Raw genomic sequence first — 24,933 nt, forward strand, 5'->3', positions numbered from 1 at the left:
GGGGCTTGTCTTGAGGGAATCCAGCATAGGAATGGGTGCCAGGACTCTGGTTTTAGTTCCAGGTCTGGCCCATTCTCAGATAAGCTCTGCAGAGGCTCCTAACCCCAGGTGAACTTCATAGTGAGGCCTGTGAGGAGGGCGTAGCAGGCCCTTCCTTGCTGGTCCTCTCTCCAAAGCTGACCACCCTGGATGGGCTCTTTGCTTCACTTTTGGAGGACCAGTACTGTTCAGTAGAAATATAGTGCAAACCAGGGATGTGATTTTAAATTTTCTAGTAGCCACATTTTTTAATTTCAAAGAAATGAGTGACATTAATTTTAATCATATAGTTTATTTAACTCAATATGTACAAAACATTATCACTTCAACGTGTAATCCATATAAAAATAATGAATGAGATATTTCATATTCTTTTTTGTTGTATATTAAGTCTTTGAAGTCTGGTGTGTGTTTTATACAACACATACCACTTAGGACAAGATACATTTCAAGTACTCAATAGTCACATGTGTCTAGGGGCTACCGTACCAGACAGTGTAGTTCTGGACCCTTTGGGCCAAGGCCTGGCGATGGGTCTAAGCCTGGATCCCCATGATCCCTTGTACAGGGAGACATGAAGCTCCCACCTGGCTCACAATCACATCCCTTCTCCTCCCCGCTGTCCGGGCACCATGTTTATGCTTCTTGGGGACCCTCAGGCCCAGCCCTCTAGTTCAAGGCCATGGGACCAGAGAAAGGCATCAAAAGCTCTGCCGCTCCCAGTGATTTCCAATGAAAACTCCCAGCACCAGGGGGTTCACATGTTGGGCTGGCCTGGCTCTGGTCCATTCTCTCCTCACATCATCCCCACTCCCCAGGAGGGGGTGGGAAGGGGCTGCAGACAGCCGTGTTCCCAGGCTGGCAAAGGCCTCTGTTAGAAGCAGAGCAGTCTTTAATCCTCTGTGCTACCAGAGAGGCGGCAAGTAAAGTCTTGTCGGGGAAAATACTGGCAGGAAGGTGAGCCACATGCCCGGGGAACTGCCAAGTCCACCACGCCCCTCCTTTGATGTCGTGCCTCGGTGCCATGCAGGCCAGGTCAAGCCTGTGACAGACACAGCCCACCCCGGGTGAGTGTGACTGGGTGTGTGAGTGTGTGTCCCAGCCTCTAATCAGGCTGCCCCTGCCTGTCTCTGCATCTCTCCAGTCTGAGAGTATCCTGGGGGAATGAGTCCTGGGTTCATATGTTGACCCCCAAATTTAGACATGAGAAATGGGAGTGTGATGGAGAGGACCACAGGACTGGGACAGACGGCACTGTACTCATCAAGTCCATCCTTCCTCCCGGACTGCTCGTTGCCACCTTGTGGAATAGAAGTGGGTGGGTGACCACGTGACTGTCCCCACCATCAGTATGTTGAGTAGAGGGAGACGGGGGTTACAAGGAGCAGAGAGCTTTGATGGAAATGATGTTCACAGGCCTGGACTGTGGAACGTGGCGCAGACTCGGTGAGGCCCTGGAGTGGGGAAAGGACCATCTGTCAGTGAGAGAACACAAGTGGGGTTCAGTTCTCATACCAGGAATTTGGTGAGCTCTGGCTGGATGTCACCACCAGCCCCCAGATGTTAGTAATGGAAAAAGTAAGCCGGCTAATTGAGCTCTCATATTATAAAATACTTTTTGGCTTATAAAACCTTTTACCTTGATTGCGGTATAATTCTCCTAACAATCCTATAACGTTGCCAGGGCAGGTATTATTATCTTTGTTTTACAGATGAGAAAACTGTGTGGCTCAATGAAGCAAAAGACTCCTTCAAGGGGCAGCACCAAGATAAACAGGCAGACAGGCCTTTCCAGCATCGAATTCTCCAAAATCATCGCCCTCAGAGACCTGAGAGCAAAGTTCTTAAAATTGGGGGGTTTTAGTTTTTCGGGGGAGTCTCATTAAAACTTTGAATCCCCTCACTGAAAACCTGGACTTCAAATGGTCTACAACCCCCTTGAAATTTTAGAGAACGTATTATGTGTCCATTTTTAGGGGTGGGGAGTAGAGACAAGAAGAAAGAGGATCCGATTTTTAACAGAGTCTATGACATCCAAAAGGTTAAGAATTAGAGAGCTGTTCCAATGCCTTCATTGAACAGATAAGGAAACTGAAGCTCAAAGAGGGCTAGTGATGTACGCAGCATTACTTGGCCTCAGGGCAGAGGTGGGACATCTGAGTCAGGCTGCTCCTTTCACTGTTCACCAAGCTAATGAGGTCTGCAGGGGCCTGAGCTAGCTGCTCATGGATCCAGGGAATCACAGCTTCGGAAGCAAGATAGAGACTAAGAATGGGTGTGCCGTCTCAGCTCTACACTTTGCCACTGCACAACCATGGCCACGACTCTGCCCTCTCTGGACCTCATTTTCCCTTCCTGAACCATAGAGAGAGGTATCCCCTGACTCCTTACTTCTGAGGATCAGTGTGAGGATACAAAGGTAGGAAACGCAATGGAACTCCAGAGATGCAGGACAGTGGAGGGAAGAACAGAGGGAAGCAAGTGGATGTGGACCCCGGTTGAAGAGGCCAGGGCTGGGCACTCGATAAATGAGATAGGTTTGTTTTAGAGTCCCACTTCATTCCCTGGGACTAAATTTCCCCTGGGATGAGCCCCTTCCCTTGCACTGTGTAGCAAAATTCTCCTCAAACTTTGCCCCTGAATCATCTGTATTATCGGAGTCCTTCTTTGTAAAACAAAACAAAACAAAAAAGCGGGAATCTTCTCCATCTGGTTAAGTATAATGAGATTTTTTAAGGATATTGGGAGGACTGAAAAAATAGACTCCAGCTGAGTTTCTAGGACAACTCCCAGGGCCACACTGCAGATCTGGCTGCCACGGGAGCTGCTGCCTCTGTCAGGAGCAGGAAGATGCTATCTCCGACCCATACTGTGCCTGCTGCGATCTGATGCCAGCAAAAAAGTATGACCCCTGCTACATCCCTGTCTTTAGGTAACTCTGTTCTCAGTCAAAAGTGCATCTGACGGGTAGAACTTAAAGCCCTTACCTGCCCCCTCACAGCAAGGGAAACTGGAAAACCTGGGCAGTTTCATTTTGTATTACTTTTCTTGGGAAAGTAGGATGTATGCTCTGAAGAACTATTAAAATATCAAGAGGGTGTCTAAAAGATTTGGGCAACCACAAATAACATATATCTATGATAGTGCCCCTTGGGATGCTGGGGACATAGTCCCAAGAGGTTTGCTACAAGAATTAAGTTTTTTGAGGTCTCTCATTTTAATTTAAATTTAAATATTTTAATTTAAATATTTTTAATTTTTATTTAAATATTTTAAAAATAATTTTAATTTAAGTATTTTTTGAAAATTCATGAAAATATTTTAAATATTTTTTGAAAATTCATGAAAATTCTGTATTATATGTGAATATATCTCAATCTATCTACCTATATAGACATAGGAATGTATGTCTACCACAGCACACACATATACTACTCATAAGTACACACACACACACGTACTCTATATGTATATATATATGTATGTATATATGTGTATATATATATATGTTTTATTTAGCATAGTAATCATATTTCTCCTAAAATCTTCAAATAGAATTGAGATGCTGAGGGCGATATTTGAAGCTAATTTTCTGGTTGCCTAAAACCTCAGCCACACACACACCTAGGCCCTGAAAGATTTTAGGAAGGGAGGAGAGCAAAATGTCCTGGTTTATCTGCAACAGTCCTGGTTTATGCCTGTGGGCCGGCATAATTATTAATAACATCCCTTTCCCTCTCCCAAATGTCCCCATTTTGATGAGAAATGGTATGGTCATTTTATTCTTGGGGGACACCTGACAGGTGTTTGGCCTCTTGGGTGTGCTGGCAGAGATATCATTGCAGCCTGACCCAGCAATCCCGGCGGCTGGGTTTGAATCCCTTGGGGAAAACTTAGCAGTCCGTCGATTTGTCTTTATGCTCCTACTATCAGATGTTGGAGATCCAGGCCCTGCCTCACCACCCTGGACTAGTCAAACTGAGACCTCTGGGGATGTGGGCTTCTAACTCCTGCTCTCTAAGAGCTAAGAATGGGCAGCTCATAGACTCTCATACTCAGCCTGTTGTCCTATTGTCCTTGCCAAGCCATGGCCATCCAGCTGCTCAAAACTGCCCTTTTATTGGAAACATCCCTAACCCATCCCACTGTAAATATAATTCTTTGGTGAGCCATGTCCTCACTTTGCATGAAATTCAGTGGAGCCTGTTTTCGTGCTCATTTGGTATGAGTTCCGTACCTGTTTCATCTACTACAGTCCTGCCTTCCCTATCAGACTGGAGACCCCAGGGTCAGGAGATGTCTATCGGGGATCCCTAAATGCAGGGACTGGATTTCCCCCATGAAACTGGGGTTCTCTAAGGGCAGAGAACTGTCTCTTCTATCAGATGGGGGCTCCCAAAGACGGGAATCCTGTCATCTGGAAGAGAAATATTTCAACTCATCCTGGTACCGTCTTTGCCTTCTGTGTCCGAAGTTAGCTCCCAAGGTTCAAGGGAAGTTACAGGCGTGAGGCGCATTCTCCTAACTCCTCACCCACTTGGGCTGAGTGAAGGGGTGAGATTTGTCCCTGTTGCTCCCCCTCAGAGCAGTTCTGATTTCTCCAGTCTGCCTGGGCCTCCAGGCTGCAGAGTGGACTCCTTGCTTAATGAAGCGCATTCTCCATCTGTGGTCTGGCCCTCCTGGCAGCCCCAGCTGCCGGGGGCCTAGCTTTGGGGAAAGCAGTAAAGAAGTTCCCTCATCCCTGGCCCCCGCCCCTCAAGTACACACCAGGGGATCCACTCCCTCACGGCCGGCCCTGCCCCACCCATTTTAGGCTAATGAGATCCAGACCCCACACCGGAGCTGCTCTGACTGGCTTGACCTATTTAATTAAAACAGCAGCTTCCAAAAATGGAGGTTCTGCTCCCAAGGCTCTGCCCCTGTCCACAGAGACAGACTCTGGCCGTCTCCGGCCAGCTTGGACTTTGGCATTCCTTCTCAGCCCCTGACTTTCTTCTCTCCCTCCCTCCTTCCCTCTCCTCCATTTTCCAACATCTGTGTCCAGAAAGGAAGAAAAACCCTGTTTGGACTGGCCTCCTTCCATCTGTCATTTTTTTCCCCTTTCAAACGTCTTGTCTAAAGCAGAGTCAGTTACATAAACATTCCACCTCTTTCCATAAATTGGCCACAGTTTCTGAACAATAGAGTTACTGTGAAGGGGAAGAGAGAGCCCAAGGCCACACCCCACAAGTGCTGGTCCCCCAGCCAAATAGAACCAGAGACTTATTCTTTGAAAGAACCAAAGAGGAAATCCAGAATCTTCAGGCGAGACCTTTGCTGTTGTGCTTGGAACCGTTTCTTCACCAACCCCCCTCTTGCTCTGCCCCTCCCGCTGCCGTCCTTCCATCTCTTTAGCTTCAAGCTGTTTGAGCTGATGCCCAACTTCTGTTTTTTCCTCAACTGCCTGACAGTGTATGTCAGTGTGCATCCCAGTCCCTAGGGCAGAGTGTGTGAATGATGGAGTTGGTGGCTGCGGTGGCGGGGTGTGTGTGTGTGTGTGTGTGTGTGTGTGTGTGTCTTCTGGCATGATTTTTGGAGGCACACCCTGAAGATTTTGTTGCCTTTTTCTTTAAATAGAAACAGTTGGACCTCACTAATTCAGACCAGTTGGAGAACAGTCCGGAGGGGAAGAAAAAATCCGACTTAACAGAATACGTTGAAATGTAGGCCTTCTCATTCCCCCCAAGTTCATCGAGTTACTGGAAATGGACTAACCGCACTGGCAGATGTGGTCCTGCCAGGTCTGCTTCATGTATAGATGAAGTTTGTCATTAGCAACCTCTTGAATACCTAGTTAAATGTGAGAGCTCCTCAGCGTGTGAAAATACATTATTTCATAATAGGTCAGATACTTTCAACATTAGTAGCACTTCTCATTGGCTTAGCAAACTGTCTTCTTAGCCAGGCTGTACGCTCTCTAAGGACACGTTCCGCATCTTATCCGTTTGCTAACCAGTGTCTATTGTAGCTCCTACTAAGTGTGCAAACTATGTCTTGAATAGTGGAGGGAGGGATAGGTTCATAAGATGAATGAGGTAGGAATGGGGGCACGCGGAAAGAGTCTCGGTAGGGGGAGGTCGGAAGGAAGCTTTCAGTGACCTCACCTGACGTGTGGAGAGGGGGCAGAGGTCTGCGTCAGAGCCACAGCTTGTAACTGAGAGCATCCCCATCAGCATGTGTCAGGAGATGGCAAAGGAGAGATGTCTGGGGATGTGGCTGCGGCAGCGAGTTAGTTTCGAGAGTTCCGGTGAAGCCCAGGTAAGGAAGGCTAGAATGGAAGGTGACTGGTGGGACAGTGTAATCATGTTAATGGATCTGTGAGCAGGTCTGGGGCTGGACGATGATGTGGGTGGGCAAAGGTAAAAACAGATTAGTCACTTTGTCACAGCTTACCCTTCCCCCTCCCCATATCCTCAAGTCCATTCTCTAGTAGGTCTGTGTCTTTATTCCCGTGAGAGAGTGGCATGGACATATATACACTACCAGACGTAAAATCAGTAGCTAGTGGGAAGCAGCCGCATGGCACAGGGATATCGGCCCGGTGCTTAGTGACCACCTAGAGGGGTGGGATAGGGAGGGTGGGAGGGAGGGAGACACAAGAGGGAAGACATACGGGAACATATATATATATGTATAACTGATTCACTTTGTTATAAAGCAGAAACTAACACACCATTGTAAAGCAATTATACTCCAATAAAGATGTTTAAAAAAACCCAGATTAGTCTGTTTTGAGTAAACAAAGTTCAGCGGATGCTTAAGATGCTTTTTTTTTTTAAGATGCTTTTGACAACAAGTAGCAAATAGTTTAGTTCGGTTGGCTTGCATCAGTGGTTCTCAATGGGGGATGATCTGATCCCCGTAGGGGACATTTGGCAATATTTGGAGACATTTTTGGTTTTCACAATTGGGATGGGGGATCTCTCCTATTATTATCTAGTGGTTAGAGGCCAGGGACGCTGCTCAATATCCTATAATGTATAGGGTGGCTACCCACGATAAAAGATTATGTAGCCCACAATGAAGGATTATGTAGTCCAAGATGTCAGTAGTGATGTTGTTGACAAACCCTGGCTTAAACCAATAAGGAACAGTTTATTGTCCTGTACCACAAGCAGTTCTATGGTTGGTTATTCTGTTTGCTAATTGAAGAACTAGGTTCTCTCCATCCGTAGGCTTTGCCTCTGCCATTTATGGGGACTGTGTTCTCTCAGGGCCACAAGAGACTACGATGACTCCAACGCTACATCTTAACCCAAGAGCATTTTCCTGTCCCTTTTTAAAGCTCAACTTCCCTTCCTGTGTCACAAGCCTTGTATCACGTGCCAACTCCTAAATCAGTCCTGGGCAAGGGGAGTCTCATGACTGGTTTTAAATTAATTGTGATTCCTCATCTCCCCCACCCCCCTGGGGCCTGAAACCTGAAGGCAATTTATATTTTGTTAGAAAAATATGTGCCTTCCAGAGAGGAGAGAGTGCACTGTGTAGTTCATGACAAAATCTCTCTGGCTTACTGGGCTCATAAAACTGAGAGATATGCTCCTGGCCCTCAGGACCGGAGCTTGCCACTCACCTATCCACTTGGATGCAGCGCTCCTTAAGTCATTCATTTCATGAGCAACAGCTATTACAGAAAGCCTCCTCCCTGTGCTAGGGGTGAAACAGACATGGCTGCTGCCGGCCTGAAGCTTCTGCTCTTGTAGGGGAGATATCATTCAAACAGTCTCATGGATGATATGCAATTATAGACAGAGACATGCTGTGGCTTAAAAGTACCTGGAGCTGTGACAGCATATGACAAAATCTTACAGGGAGGATGGAGGAGAGTCAGATCTGAAGAATGAATAAAAATTAATTAGGTAAAAGATGGGGAACAGAGGAGATTTTCCTGGGAGGATGGGCACCTGTACACATCCCTCTGAAGGGAGGACCACAGCTCAATCCAGGAATTGGCAAATAGCAGTGGAGTGCAGAGCAGAGATCCAGAGGATGGCCCAGATTTTGAGAAGTTAGGCAAGGGCTAGATCTCCTATGGCCTTGTAGCACACGCTAAGGATTCTAATCCTGATCTTAAGAGCATGGAAAAGTCATTCAAGTGTTCTACACAGATCACGTTGATGGCAGTGTGAAGAACAAGTTGGAGAGAATCAAGTGAGATTTGGGAAGATGGGGAATGGCAGGGCTAGAGGCCTGTGAGGAGTCATGGTGGTTTGAACCAGGCTGGTAGTAAGAAGGAAGAGAGGCTCTTAGATTAGAGAGATATTTAAGAGAGAAAACTGACAGAATGTGTTGTGGACCAGGGGAAAGAAGAAAGGGTTACAGATGAGTAAGCCTGAGTTCTAAGTTTCTGGATTGTGAAAACGGGAGGAAGGGGGAGCCATTTCTGAGAAAGAAAACACTGGAAAAGGAGCAGACTTGTGGGAAAATTAGAGTTTAGCCTTGGACATGGTGAGATGGCAGCTCTTTTGAGACCTCCAAGAGGAGACGATGAGTAGGCATTTGGAATATGGCTCTAGAGGTCAAAGGAGAAGACTGGCGTGGAAATATAAATGTAGGCGATATCAGCATACAGATAGGGTAGTGGCTGTCTATTGCCAAGTAACAAATTACCTCAACGCTTAGTGACTTAGAACAACAACAATCATTTATTATCTCTCACGGTTTGGGTCTGTTGGGACTTTGGACAGGGTACAGAGGGGATGACTTAACTCCGCTCTACAATGTCTGAGGTCTCAGCTGGAAGACTCAATGGCTGGGAGCTGGAATTATCTGATGTTTATGTTGGCCGTTGGCTGAGACCTTAGCTTAACTGCTTAGCTGTTGGCTGCAACACCCACATATGGCCTCTCCATGTGGCCTGGGCTTCCTCACAATTGGGTGGATTGGTCCCCAAAGGAAAAATCCCAAGAGAGAGAGCCAGGTGGAAACTGTATCCTTTGCATGACCTAACCTCAGAAGTCATATAGTGTCACTTTCACCATACTTTATTGGCCAAGGAAGGCATAAGCTGCAACCCAGAGTCAAGAGGAGGGAGCTCAGACCCCACTTTTTGGTGGAAGAGTGTCAGTTACATTGTAAGGAGAGTATGTGGGATGGAATAAATATATAGATGTGGCTATCCTTGGGCAATACAGCCCATCACAGATGGTAATTGAAGGTAATGGATAAGATGTCTTGAGGAAAGAGAATCTAGATGAGAAAAGAGCCTGGAATGGAGGCTTGGAGTCATCCCACATGGCAGGATGAAGGAGATGGGTCTACCAGGGAGACAGAGAAGGAGCAGGCAAGGAGAGAGGAGCAAACTGGAGAGTACGGCATCACAGAAGCCATTGGAAGACAGTTCATTCATTCATTCACCAAAATTTATCAAGGATCGTCTATGCCAGCCTGTTCTAGGTACTGGGACTATAGTAGTAAATGCAAAATTCCCTGACTTCATGATGGTTATATTCTAGGAGAAAAATATCTAGTTAGGTGAGGACCAAAAATAAATGTGCCTGGATGTAGTGACATGAAGGTCAGTGGTGACTGTTGTAAAAACGGCTTTATTTGGAAGCCAGATTGGGGCTGGTTGAGGAACGAATGTAATAAATGGATTGGGGAGGTGAAGATAGCTCTGGCTTTCTGGCGATAAAGATGGCCACCATAGAACCCCTGCCTGGGCATTGCATCCCCTCTATAGCATGTCCTGTTGTCAGTCTGGACACCTGTGTTGGCTCTTCAAGCCCAGGGACACAGAAGTTGGGAGGAGTTGAAGCCCCATTGAAACTGGAAAGGAACCTGGATGAATTTTTCTCGGGCTCCACACGGTGTTGTTCGGGAGGGAACTGAGAGAATGTGCTGCCTTCTGCAGCCCCTCCTCCAAACCTTAGCCAACAGCTCTGTTGTCTCCCTTCCTGTTACGGATTTTTCCCTGAATGGCTTTTGGTTACTGCCCAGCTCCATCCTGAACCTGCAGCCCAGACTCCAGCCACATTGGTTTCCTCACAGGCTACACCTGGTCCCACCCTCTTGATGCCTGGACTCCTCCCTCCCTCCCTCCCTCCCTCCTTCCCTCCCTTCCTTTCTTCCATTCCACTCACCACTTGAGACCCAGTTCAAGACTCCTTCTCTGTGAAGAAACACCCACTCCAGGCTTCATGGATCCCCTTACACACTGACCCAAGCTTGATCCTGCACCTGGTGTGGTTCTGACCAGCCCATGACCTGTACATCCTATTTAGTCTCCCCACACCCCATGCAACCGCCTTGAAAGAGGAGCAGGATTAAGATGTTTCCTATGTCTTCACAGTTACCCTCAATACCCAGCATTGAGCTAAGCAAACAGCAGGAGACCAATATTTGTTGCAACCATTGAATGAATCAGCATAGAGCCTCCCTGTGGTCTCCCACACCTGCCCAGACTACATGTCCTTTGAGCTTGTAGCAATAGCTGAATCCAGGAGAGGGATGGGGATGAGTTTTCAAGAATCTGCTTGCTCCTGGGGAATAAACAGCAGAAGAGACCCTTTCTATACTCAGGAAGCTTCCATATGGGGCCAGGGGAAAGAGGATATGGTTCCCCATCCCCAGCAGCATTCCTAAATCAGGTAGGCAGAATATATGAACTCACAGCAACAGCTGAGCAAGTCCATTTAGGTACAGTGAATAAATACAGAATAAAGAATTGACTGAGGCAGGGTGGTCCTCTCTGGTAGTATTTTTTCCAAGTGAAATGTCTTAAATTTGATGTGGGAGAAATACAAAGCATCGCTTGCTAGCTGTATCACATTGTGCCAATTGCATAACCTCTCTGAGCCTCAGTTTTCCCATCTTTAAAATGGGAATAACAATTCCCACCACATGAGGTTGCTAGAAAAAGTGAGTGAGATAATGCACAGTCAGCCCTCATTATTTGTGGGGTTCTGTCTTTGCAAATCCACCTACTAACTCAAATGTATGTGTAAATCTGAAATCAATATTTGCTGGGCATTGAGGATCGTTCCTGGACGTGCATGAAGAATGCAGAAAGTTTGAGTCGCCTGGTATGCACGTTTCCAGCTGAGGTCACATAAGACACGCTCTGCCTTCTTGTTTCAGCCCTCATACTATAAACAAGGGTCCACTTTATGGTTTATTTAGTGCCACGTTTTCCGCATTTTTGTGCTTCTTGTTGGCAATTTCGCTGCTTAAAACGGCCCCCCCAGCACAGCACTGATGTGCTATCTATTGTTCCCAAGCACAAGAAGGCAGTGATGTGCCTTATGGAGAAAATACACGGGTTAGATGTCCTTCATTCAGCCGTGAGTTATAGTGCTGTTGGCTGTGAGTTCAATGCTAATGAATCAAAAATATATATTAAATAAACACGTAAAACAAGGCTGTGCATTGACTGGTTGATGAAAACGTTGTGACCAGAGACTCACAGGAGCCTAACCCCATATTTTCCCTAAAATCAATGGTTCAGCAATGGTTTGCTAATTCAGGGTTCACAGCGACTTTACAAATAAAACCACCATGAACAATGAGAACGGAGGTTGTGGAAGCACCTACACAGCACCTGGTGTAGATAAGCGTTCAGAAGTGTTGTCTCTGAATCTCAGTGAGAAGGAGGCAGGAAGCCCTCCAGCCAGTTTATTGCCGTAATTGTTCATGCTTTGCCAGGAATTTGGTTCCTAAAAGAGTCAAAAAAATTCTTTTTGCACGTCCGCACACCATTCTCTCCTGGCAGAATCAGTAATACAACAATGGGGTGTAACCACCCCTTATAGCTCCATCCTGCTGCTACAAATTTTGTTCTTGTAAATACGTTGCTGTCTTATTCCTCTTCTAGCCGTTGGATGCCTCACATTTCTGTCCTCAGACAAGGAGCTCTAGGCACGTGCCACGTCTCCTCACAGCCTGGGGATGTGAAGGGGGCCGTGACTCTTGCCCTGTGTGTGTTTTCTGCCCTCCTTCCCTCTCAGTCCCAACTATCTTCTGTTTGTTGCTTCCGCTTTGATTGTTCTTCCTGGAGGGAAGGAAAAGAGGAACAAAAGCCTTGTGGGTATCCAGGTTTCCTGACCAGGTGAGGACATCTCTAAGCTCCAGCCCTGGGGCAGGACCGTTGGAGAGGGCGGGAGGGACCCTGGCCACCAGCTTTCCACCAGAGGAAGGCCCTCCCAGATCGGGCCACTCTTGTCTCCTCCCAGGTTGGGTGGAAGCAGCAAGAACAAGGGGAAGGGAAGAGAGGCTTTCTCTACACCTGGGTCTCATTAGACTCCCATTCCTGAGATTCTGGACTTGAACACTTTCTCTCCAGGCAGCCAATTGGAGAAAAATCTGTAAACCTGCGCTGAGGCCAGGCTTCAGGAGGCAGCCCCCGGTGAAATGGGAGGGCTGTGGGTACTTGATCTATATCAGAGCCCTCTCTGCCTCCCGGCCTCCTGCCAGCTCCCAGTCGCCCCCAGCCAGGAGTCCCGAGGAATTCAGAGCCTGGGGATTGTATTACCTTCTGAATTCTATTAGCACAGGCTGGCTGGGGCGGGGATGGGGGCGGGTAGCGCTATAAAGGGGAGGGGGGCATCCAGCAGCTTTTGGTGCCAAGTAGGGCCTTCAATTGCTTGTCTCTGTTTCTCCAGGTTCCACTCCCCCTCTGCCCCCATCTCTCAAGCTCTCTGCAGGGAAGGATGTGGGTTAAGTATATTTGAACTAAGAAAGATATGGCGTTTCAGATGTTCACAGGAGAACAGAAATTAACAATGATGGTAATAATAGCAAAACTGTGTTCCAGGCACTAGTTTAATTGCTTTATATACATTGGCACACTTAGTTCTCAAAATATCCCTATTTTACACATGAGGAAACAGGCAGACCTGTACGACCTTCAGGACATCGACACATCCCTGTTTTGAACTGCCGTTTCCTCATAACTATAAAGAGAGGTTAGATGAGATAAAGCTAAGGTACCTTTCAACACCAATGTTTTTTTCTTTTTGTTGGTCTCTTTTAACAACAAGAAGGAGGAAAAGGAAGGAGAAGGAAGAATTAAGTCCTTACTACATGGGGTTCTGTAACAGAGTCAGTAAACGCTTGTGTAAAGAGCCAGACGATAAATATTTTAGACCTTGAGGTCTGTGCAATCTTTGTCGTCTGTTGTCACAACTACTCAACTCTACATAGACAATGTGTGAGTCAATGAGCACAGCAGCGCTTCAACAGAATTTAACCAAATAAGAAGAGGGCTGGATTTGGCCCTTTGGCCAGGTTGCTCTATAAGAAATCTGATTACCCATGCAGGGGCCCTGCCCTCAGAAAGCTTACACTCTGCTCCAAGCTTCGTCATGGGATGCATGCGGTGACTGACAGATTCCATCTGTTAACATGCAAACTACATACATCTGTGGACACACACACACACACACACACACACACACACACAGTGTTCCCCAGCCTTATGTCCATTTACACTAGCTAAGCTCCCTTTTACATGTTGTTTATATTTCCAGATGGGGTACAGTTGACCCTTGAACAACATGGCTGTGAACTGCCTGAGTCCACTTATACGTGGATTTTTTCCACTAAATACATACTACAGTCCTACACGATCCATGGCTGGTTGAAACCGAGGATGCGGAACTGTGGATATGGAGGGTCGACTGTAAAGTTGTATGTGGATTTTCCACTGCTCGGAGGGTGGGTTCCCCTAACTCCCGAGTTGTTCAAGGGTCAACTGTAGTATTAAGCAGCCTTTTACTGGGCATTCACTGTGTGCCAGGCACCGTGCTCTGTGCTTTTCATATATTATCTCAATTCGTCCTCCTAACAATTCCATCAATAGAAGTTAGGGTCCTTGTGTTAGTTTGCTAGGGCTACCATAACCAAGTACCACAGACTGGGTGGCTTAAACAATAGAAATTTATTTCTTTTTCTCACAGTTCTGGAGGCTAGAAGTCCAAGACCAAGGTGTTGGCAGGGTTGGTTTCTTGTAAGGCCTTTCTCCTTGGCTTGTAGACAGTCGCTTTCTCCCTCTGTCTTCACATAGTTGTCTCTTTGTGCCTGTTCCTGTCCTAGTCTCCTCTTCTTATAAGGACACTGGTTATATTGGATTAGGGCCCACCCACATGACTTCATTTTACCTTGATTACCTCTTTAAAGGTCCTATCTCCAAATACTCACATTCTGATGTACTAGGGTCAGGACTCCAACACATGAATTTCAGGGGCCGGGGGTTACAACTCAGCCCACAACAATCCCCATCTACAGAAAGGTAACAGAGACTCTGAAGGGCCAGGTAATCTGCCCAAGGTCACACAGCAGCTTGAATACCTTACTCCAAAGCCCATGTTCTTAATCTCTTGAAGGTAGCTTTTTCGTCATGGAAAAATCACAGCATTTTGAAAATCAGAGAGAGTAGTTTCATAGAGCTTTATGACTGAAGGCTTCTCTATGGAGAACCCTTAAAGTAATAATCCAACACCATCGTGGCCCTTTCCAATACTAGAAATATGGTCACTTTCAAGAGAAAGAAGTTATCCTCCCGCACCAACACCCCCATGTTAGGAATTATCCTGGAGCCCATTGCAACCACCACTGTTTTCCTCCTCTTCCTCTCTCTCTCATTCCCTCCTTGTCCTTCTTCCCAATAAAGTGTCTTCCCAGGGGTAGAGATTTCATCCTAAGGGCCTAAGAAAAGGCACCATGTCCCAAGAGAAATAGCCCTGAGACAGAAGAGGACCTTCCTAGGACCATTTAACCAGAGCCCCACGGGGAAGTACCCTGCCCTGTGAAGCCCAAGTGACCAGCAGGTGGTAGGTCTGCAGTGGCTACAGGGCAAATTCAGGGCAGTTGTAGTCACTGCGGTAAGTAAACCAGGGTTTGACTGGGCTAAACATATTTCTTGGGTGAGAAAGAATCACTCCCAGCTCCTCGATGCCTAGTACTTTTCCCAGAAGATTCTTTGGCGTTCTCTATAGCCTGTTCAACCCTCAGATACCCTGACCACTATCTCAATCTTCCTTTCACTATTGATTAGTTATTCCTGTTCTAGAACTTCATATTAAAGGAACATAGAGTATATGTTCATGTTTGTCCGGTTTCTTTGGCTCAGCGTAATGTTTTGGGGATTTATCCGTGTCGCTGCTTGTATCAGCAGTTTACTCCTTTCTATTCCACTGAATGCATATATCACTGTTTTCTTATTCATGTTTTTCACTGATGGACATCTGTGCTGTTTCCAGGCTGCTATGAATAAAGCCACTCTGAGCCTTCTTACACAAGTCTTTTTGTGGACATAAGCTCTAATTCCTCTTCACTAAATATGTAGGAGTGGAATTGCTGGGTAATAGGGTAAGTGGAATGTTTAACTTTATAGGAAATCGCCAAACTATTTTCCGAAGTGTTTGTACTATTTTACGCTCCCACCGGCAATGGATGAGAGTTCTGGTTGTTTGATATCCTCATCAACGTTCGGTTGTTTTTTCTCTTTGCTACTGGGTTGTAGGAGTTTTGTTCAGGAGATTGACTTCTGACATGAGAGAGTGGGGAGCTCTGCAGGACCACTCCCCAGTGAAATTGGTAACAATTCTTTAAAAACAACAACAACATTTAAAGGCTCTGGAAATGACCATAATGGCATATAGCAAATAAAGAAATTTCTACTAAAGAAAAATGGACAAGTATTTGGTGAGAAAAGTGATAGTCTGTGGTATTTAAAACACTACTTCTTTGTAGAAAGTTTCTTTGACAGGCTGATTCTAAAATTCTTATGGATTTGCAAGGAACTCAGAAAAATCTTGAAGAAAAAAGAAAATAAAGTAGGACTCATACATACCAATTAAAAAACTTACTATAAAGCAACAGTAAACAAACATTATGGTACTGGCACAGGAAAGACATATAATCACATTTCAAATAGTTGAAATGTGAATAGCCACGTGCAAAAGAATGAGGTTGGATCCTTACTTCACACCATATACAAAAATTAACTCAAAGTGGACCAAAGATATGTATGTAAGACCTAAAACTATAAAACTCTAAAAAAAACACATAGGGGTAAATATTTATAACCTTGGATTTGGCAAAGGATTCTTAGATATGACACCAAAAGCCCCAGCAACAAAAGAAAAATTAGATAATTTGGACTTCATCAAAATGAAAAACTCGTCTGCTTCAAATGACACCATCAAGAAAGTGAAAAGACAACCCACAGAATGGGAAAAATTATTTGCAAATCACATATATATAAAGGGACTGTATCCAGAATATATAAAGAATGCTTACAGCTCAATAATAACACAAGTAACCCAAGTTAAAAATGCGGAAAGGGGGGGCTTCCCTGGTGGTGCAGTTGTTGAGAATCCGCCTGCCAATGCAGGGGACACGGGTTCCAGCCCTGGTCCGGGAAGATCCCACATGCCGCAGGGCAACTAAGCCCGTGCACCACAACTACTGATCCTGTGCTCTAGAGCTCGCGTGCTGCAACTACTGAAGCCTGTGTGCCTAGAGCCCGTGCTCTGCAACAAGAGAAGCCACCACAATGAGAAGCCTGCACACGGCAACGAAGAGTAGCCCCTGCTCACCGCAACTAGAGAAAACCCACGTGCAGCAACGAAGACCCAACACAGCCAAAAATAAATAAATTTATTTTTTAAAAAAATGGGGAAAGGATCTGAATAGACATTTCTCCAAGGAAGATAAACAAACGGTCAATAAGTACATGGAATGTTGCTTGACATCATTAGTCATTAGGGAAGTACAAAATCAAAATCACCTGCTAGGATGGCAAGAATCAGAAAATCATATGCCTGTGCATTTGAGCTTTATAGCAACAGCCTTCAAATGCTAGGTACCTGTCTTCAGTACACAAGTGACTATGCACCTGACAAAGAGTTTGGGCATATTTTGTAGCAATTTCACATGAGGGACTGTGTTTGTCAAACGCTCAGCTAAAGCAGCCTGAATAGTTGGAAACTGGGCGTGATTTTAAGGGAGATGATAATCTAAACATAGGAAGCAACCAAGAGAGTTTTTCATCTGAGGTCCAGAGACCTCCAAAGGAGTCCATGAGTAGAGCTTTATCTCAATACAATTGGTTTCCCAGGTAATCCCATGTTTTATATATATATATATATATATATATATTTTTTTTTTTTGTGGTACGCGGGCCTCTCACTGTCGTGGCCTCTCCCGTTGCGGAGCACAGGCTCCGGATGCGCAGGCCCAGCGGCCATGGCTCACGGGCCCAGCCGCTCCACGGCATGTGGGATCTTCCTGGACCGGGGCACGAACCCATGTACCGTCCATCGGCAGGTGGGCTCTCAACCACTGTGCCACCAGGGAAGCCCTATTTTATATATTTGAAAACACTATTTGGAGAAGAGGTCTGGAGGCTTCACTAGTTTGTCAAAGTGGTCTATGGTACCAAAAAATGGTTAAGAACCCAGGGCCTCTCTCTCCTCTCTCCTTTCTTTCCTTTTCTCTCCTCTCTATCTCCTTTCTCAGTTTTCTTAGCAGGGCAACTGCAAGACAAAAAATGCCCTTTGTTGTTAATACCGATCCCTTCTCATAGCACACTTTTTTAAAATTAATAAGACTTTTTTTCATTATTTTTTGGCCACACTGTGTGGCATGCGGAACTTCCCCAACCAGGGATGGAACCTGTGCCCCCTGCAGTGGAAGTGCAGAGTCTTAACCACTGGACCACCAGGGAAGGCCTCATAACATACTTCTGATATGTTTGTTTAAAAATGAAACATCCCTATCAGGAGAGAATGGGGAAAAACAAAGGCGCTGACCCCACTCTCACTTTCTAGTGGGGAAGGTATCCATCCAATGGTTTATTTGTATCCCAGCTCCCTCCAGAAAGGGCTTGCGGCAAATAAAAATATTTCAACATATGCAAACCTATGTCTTAGGTATCAGACAGCAGGATAGAGAACACAGGAGTGATCCTGGAATGCTGGCAGAGACCTTGCTCAGTGGTTGAAATTAGCATTTGGCTCTATTCCAAAAAGCTCCTTCCCCACCTTTAGAGCATATCTCAGAATCTAATAATAATCTATGTGAGTATTTTTGTCAAACTTAAAAAGCTTGGCATGTTCTGTCCTTTAATAATCCCTTCTCAGAAAAGGTAAGCTACTTAATAAATCTCAGTGGTAATGGATGGAATCAGTCAGGAGGAAGAAAGTTTATTTAACAGTCATTTGACTTAATTAGTCTTCAAAATATTTTCCTGGAGAGGAATCGGACAATTCAAGACTTTTTCTGTCAGTAACAGTGAGAAGTGGCTTTGGTACTTAGGTATTTGTGGGGTCACTGTAGGAAGTTTCCAGCTTCCAACTCTGTGTACAGTTTGGCTTTTTGAATATTAGTCACAAACAACATGGTACAACTTTGCCAGGTATTTTCAGAAATCATCAGGAATAAAAATTCCACTTAGTTCCTAAAATATGCATTAGTCCTATAGCATATTGGTTTGCCCCCAATATCCATTTTCCCTTCCCTTCTTTAGTATAGAATCACCAAGATTTATCTGGGCACATTATTACGTAGCTAAAGACCACATTTCCAGCTCTTTTGCAGCTCAGTGTGGATGTATGACTGAGTCTTGGCCAGTGAGATGTAAGCAGAAGTGATATGTGCACCTTCCATATCATTCCTTTAGGAAAAAGATGTGCCCATCATCACCTCTTCTCCCCTTCCCACTGGCTGGAAGGTAGAAGTTATGGCAGGAGCTGAAGCAGCCATCTTAGACCAGGAGGTAGAATTGCAAGCAGCAATATAGAAGAAACCTGGCTCTCCAAGAAGATAGAAGAAGCCTGTATCTCCAACAACACAGAATCACCCTCCTAGCCTTAAATCACCATCTATCCTAATCTTTACGTAAGAGAAATATACGCTGTTAGAGACACCATTATTTTGGCCTTTGGCATAGTAGCCAAATCAGTGTTCTACCCCATCTTGGTCCCAGCCACATTTCTTCCTGCTCCTAGTTACTTTTATCCTCGTCTAGACTGCATTTCATCTGGCTGGTCAACCTCTGACATTTTGTCACCATGATCCAGTTTCCTCAGTCACTCTCCCTTACTTACTGCATCTTCTATCACTTCCCCATCCAATCCCATCCTCAATTCTCCACCATGGCCCATCTCTAGACAATCTGTGATCTCAAGCTTCTGAAAAGAATCCATCGAAATAAAAGAACAAATGCTGACAATATTTATTCAGTGCTTTTCACGTGCCACTCTCTGTTCTAAACTAATTACTCATTCAAGTAGCATCTTAACTAATGACATTTCATTTTAACCTTTCAACAACACTTTGATGTAAAAAGTTTTATTCCCTCTATTTTGGAGATGAGGAATCTGAGGCACAAAATGTTGAGGGGATGCTCTTACCGTTAATCATACAGGGATCCTGACTCTAGAAATCCTAAATAGAGACACACAAGGATAAAGTCCTCGAGGTCACTGAAGAGTGTGAAAGCCAGGCTATATATGACCAAGGAGGTCCCGGGGGCAGCTGCGGGCTCTTCTCTGATGGCCCTGAAACCCATGTGCTGCGGGCAGCCTCTTCTTGCACAAGTCACTCCAGGCGACCAGCAGCAGGTAAAGAAGCAGAGCCGGGAGCAGCTGGCACTTTTTGTATTCCAGGTTGTTGAGCTTTACAGGACAAGCTGACGGGATTCCCTAGGCAGACTTTCCTAAACGTGTAATTCCATATATTCCCCTCCTCCGCCATCACCATCTCCCTAGCTCCTCTTGGTAGACCTCGTTTTGTCATTGACCTCATCAGTCTTCCTCGCCAGGGACCACTGGGTCTTTGGCCAGTGTCCTTGAGCGGGTCTTACCTTAGCAGGGGAACAGTCCTGCCATTGATTCACCAGAACTAACATGAGGTGGGCATTCAGAGCCTACCTTGTTCTGGTACCAGGGATGGTTCTGGGCAGAACCCTAATAGGGGTGTAGAGATAAGCTAAGAAACTTCGGGGTCTCCTGCGGCACGTCTGGTTCTCAAGAAGCTACTCGGCTGCTCTCAGGGTTCTGTTGTCATTTACACACTGCCCCACTCTTCCTCTTCCTCCTTGCTCCCCACACATAGCTCCACAGTGGTTTTTTTTTTTTTTTCGCGGGCCTCTCACTGTTGTTAGCCTCTCCCGTTGCGGAGCACAGGCTCCGGACGCACAGGCTCAGCGGCCATGGCTCATGGGCCCAGCCGCTCCGCGGCATGTGGGATCTTCCCGGACCGGGGGCACGAACCCGTGTCCCCTGCATCGGCAGGCGGACTCTCAACAACTGCGCCACCAGGGAAGCCCTCACAGTGGTTTTAAATGCTGCTGTCCCCCAGGGCCCCGCAGAATCCTCCAATCCTCACCCTCAGGCCCTCTCCATTTTATCTAATTATTTTTTCTTTGTCAAGCTCCGAGTTTAATTAGAACCACATTCTAGCAGAGAGTAAGTCACCATGCCAGACCCCCAGAGGACCCTAGGAGGAGGAACTGGGTTTCTCCCCTCAGCCTGAGGACAGCTGTGTCCTTTCCCCTCCCCTCACATTGACCAGCTGAAAGACACCCAGTACAGCCACAGAGAAATCAATATGAAGTAAAAGATGCCTATTCAAAATGGAAAATTCTTCTCCCTCTCTCTCTCATCCTTCCTCTTACCACCTAGAACATCCCTCTGTTTCTTGCTCCCCACTTGCCGTTGCAACAAGGATGGTGTGTACCCTCAAGTTAATAGAGTGTAATTCCTCCTCCCATTAAAGTGTTTGTCTGCGGGGCAGTTTCATGCTCTCCTACTAGGGGTGCCACAGATAGGTCTTTGTTCTTTACACTACCATAGAATAAATGCAACGTGTTAGCAGTATTATTGTTATTCTGCCAAAATGGATGAAAGGACTGCAGTGATGATGGTCGATGGTCACTCAGTATTTGTTCCACCTCCCCAAGTTTGACTTCCTGGATTACACAGGCTGGTAAAATAAACTCTGTTTCTCAGACTCCCTTGCAGCTAGGATTTGGGATGAGGATTTGGGCTCTGCCAACTCGATGCACTTGAGGCAAGTAGGCAAAGGCCCTCTTCCTGCAGCTTAGACTGTTGAGCATCTACCTGAGAACCAGGGATTTCAGCTTGTCCGACCTCATGGTCTTGCCCAGAGTAATCCTGGAACCTGCAGCGAGTGTGGCTGTGTAGACACTATGTGTTTCTACAGCAGCCTTCCAGTGTTCTGTCACCAGTCTTGTAGGTGTCAAGAAGCAGTGGCTGTGGTGGTGGTGGTGACAGGTTCCTGATCCCTGAATCCAGCTATAGCCATGGCCATGTGAGTTTTTTAATTCATCAGCTTCAGATTCACCCACCTAGGTGTCAGCTCCCGTGTTGGGGCAGTTCCGGGGTGCTCTGGGAGTTATTCCAGAGGCACCATCTAGAGCCTCCTGCTTCAGCCCTTCCAACAATTTTTCAGGCACCTAACTCCCAGTAGTAAATAATATTTCTGTTTAACATAGGTATAATGGTTTCTGTTTCCTACAACTAAACTCTTTTGAAATAGGAAGATGTGGAAGAAAAGAGAGTTGAGAACTATGGAAAAGAAGTTTTAGTATTTGCCTGTGGAAAGAGGAAGTCATATTACTCTTCTTGCTGAAATGCCCATAAAACGCTAGAAAGGTATTTCTTTATGGCAATATTTATTCCAGTTTGGAAAGAAGACTTAGATTTCAAGCTCGCCCTAGGAAAGTTTAATTCATTCACTCAACAAACATTTATTTTGTACCAGAGACTAGGCCAGGCACTGGGGTCAAATGAAGAATAAACCATGATTTTTGCCCTCCAAGTACCTGGGGCAAGCATCCAAAGTTTAAAAAAAAAAAAAAAAAAAAAAGAGGTAACTTGGAAGAAAAATTTTAATCAAACTTTGGGAATAAGACCAAGCTTAAATTGTGATTGATGACAGTTAAAATTAACTGACTCTGTGTAGCTGTTTCCCTGAAATCCTTTTTGGAACTGACGTGAGTCAGTAGATAGAGATCCTTGCTTGTGTGTTTTGTTGAAAAGCTTGCTTCCTGAGCATCTTATCCAAATGGTTCATATGCTTTAGCAAAGAATTGTAATTTTCGTTTTTAAAGTATCTGAAAATTTTATCATTCCAGGCTAGAGCTTAGGTACAACACACGCAATGTAGTTTGGAATGTGATAGCAAAGCGTCTACCACCAGCTGGGTGCAGAGCATTCCAATTCTGGGAAAAATAGAACATCCTGAGAGCCGTATCTGTAAAACTAAAGTTTTAAAAGGACAACAATAAAGGGCCAGTGGCTGATGCTTCATCTCTGTACCCAAAGCTTTTTGGTAATATTGATTGATTAAACTGACTGCTTATTTTAACACGTACAAAACAAAACCCTTCTTCGTTTTCTTCCCCAAATCTTTCCCTCTCGCAGGGCAGGGACCTTATCTATTTTGTTCAGTGCTGAATCCCTAGCAACTAAAATAGACATAGCTGAGCTCAATAAACATTTTTTGAATGTGGAATACATGTTTTAAAAGGATCCTTCTGGCTACTGGGTGAAGGATAGGCTGTCAGGGGTAAGATGCGAAGTAAGGTGGCCGTTTAGTGGGCTGCTATGGTAATCCAGGTGTGGGATGGTGGTGGCTTGGATTAGGATTGTTGATGGAGATGATAATAAGTAGTCTGATTTGGGATCTCTTTAGCATGTAAACCTGTCGGGACTTGCTAATGGATTGGCTATGGAGTCTGGGGGAAAAAAAGGAGTCAAGGATGACTCTTAAATCCATGGCCGGAGCAATTGCGTGAATCATGGGTCCATTTATGGGAACTGCAGGCCTAGGCAGGTGTGGGCTCAGCCTGTTCAAGGAGGCCAGTGAGTGAGCTGAGGTCACAGAGGTGGCAGGAACCAGATCCCAGAGAGCTTGTCAGCCAAGCGAGACTCTTTTGAATGTTGTTCTCAGTGATGGGAAGGTCTTGGAGGGTTTTGCACCTTGTTGTAATATGATCTGATTTGCATTTTAAAAGGATCACTCGGGCTGCAAGTGTGGAAAATCAACCATAGAAAACAAGAAACAGAAATCGGGAGTCTGGCTATAGAGGCTGTAGTAGTGAATCAGGTGGGAGACAGTGGGGGCTGACCAGGTTGGCAGCGGTGGTGTGGATGAGACAAACCAGGTTGTGTCTCCCCTGTGATGAAAACTTGCTCCTTCTCAAGCACACCAAACTCACTTCCTCGTCTGGGTCTGGTTCACTCTCCAACTCACTTCATTCAGCTCTCTGCCCAAACGCCACCTCCTTGGAAGTCTCAATCCCTTTTTTTGTTTAATTTATTTTTTGAAATATAGTTGATTTACAATGTCATGTGAATCTCTATTGTACAGCAAAGTGAGTCAGTTATACATATATATATTCTTTTTCATTACGGTTTATCACAGGATATTGAATATAGGTCCCTGTGCTTTACGGTAGGACCTTGTTTTTTATACATCTGTACCTCAATACCTTTCTGCGTTTGGTGCCAGGTACGCTCTTCTCATTCACTCCCTTTCCCTTCTTCAATTTTTTTGGCGGGGGTGGGGGAGGGGTGTGGGCTAGGCCGAGAGGCTTGTGGGATCTTAGTTCCCTGACCAGGGATGGAACCCGGGCCCTTGACAGTGAAAGCACAGAGTCCCAACCCCTGGACCGCCAGGGAATTCCCTCCCTGCTTCATTTTTATTCACATTCTGTATCACTCCCTGTTCTGTAGTTTCTGTTCTATAGTTTATTTCCTTACTTTTATCATCTGTCTTCCCCCACTAGAAGGTAAGCTCCGTGAGGGCAGGGGCTTGGATTTGCCTCTTGGCCAGTGCCTGCAAACAGACCCTTCACAGGTCTTTGGTGAACACAGTGAAGCACTTGTGTAGGAGCTGGGAAGGTTTTCTTTATATGAGAACAGGGTTTCATATGCAACTGTGTAGTGTAGACATGATTTAAGGGCAGGGGTAATATTCAAACTACCTTAGGGAACTTTCTATTCTAAATACCTGTTGCCACACAGCCAACTTGTGATGGGAGCACCGTTAGGTTGGTGCTTATATGGATGTGAGCAATTTCTTGCATCTCAACACAGGTTTAAATGAAAAAAATTATTTATTTATTTTAAATAACTTATGACTGATTAATCTTCTAAAAAATAGCACATATCCACAATACATATCTTTATACAAATGCATGTGTCGCGTGTATACATGCTCTTTTATTATTTTTTTTAATGCAGTCTTTCTTTTCATTTCCTTTTCTCTCCCTTTGCGGAGCACAGGCTCTGGACGTGCAGGCTCAGCGGCCATGGCTCACGGGCCCAGCCGCTCCACGGCATGTGGGATCTTCCCAGACCGGGGCACAAACCCGTGTCCCCTGCATCAGCAGGAGGACTCTCAACCACTGTGCCACCAGGGAAGGCCCATTTCCTTTTTTTATGGTCAGCCCTAGCCGCATTTTCTACCCAGCTTAATGCCTTCAATATAGAGTATATTTTTCAATATTTTCTCTAGGCTCACATATTCTACATAGAATATATACATATACACATACTGAGGGGAGGCTGTTCATTGGTTCACAAATGTAGATCATTTATACACCTTTTATCCCCACACTGTACTTTTCTCCCTCAATGACATTTCATAGAAATTCCTCTATGTTATCTGGCATAGCTCTGATTTTTCATGTTCGTTGGTTACATACTATTTCATGGTGTGGATGTACAATAATTTGTTTAGCTATTCCCTCTTGGAAGGCATTCTCTCTCTGTTTCCTGGTTTTTCCTCCTTTGAACTATGCCACAACACCCATCCTTGAAATATACAGTTAGTTTCCAAGCGTGAAGTTACTTGTTCTTTCATTCAATCCCATAGTTTTAC

The sequence above is a fragment of the Stenella coeruleoalba genome (assembly GCF_951394435.1).
Source record: "Stenella coeruleoalba genome assembly, chromosome: 1".
NCBI lineage: Eukaryota > Metazoa > Chordata > Mammalia > Artiodactyla > Delphinidae > Stenella > Stenella coeruleoalba.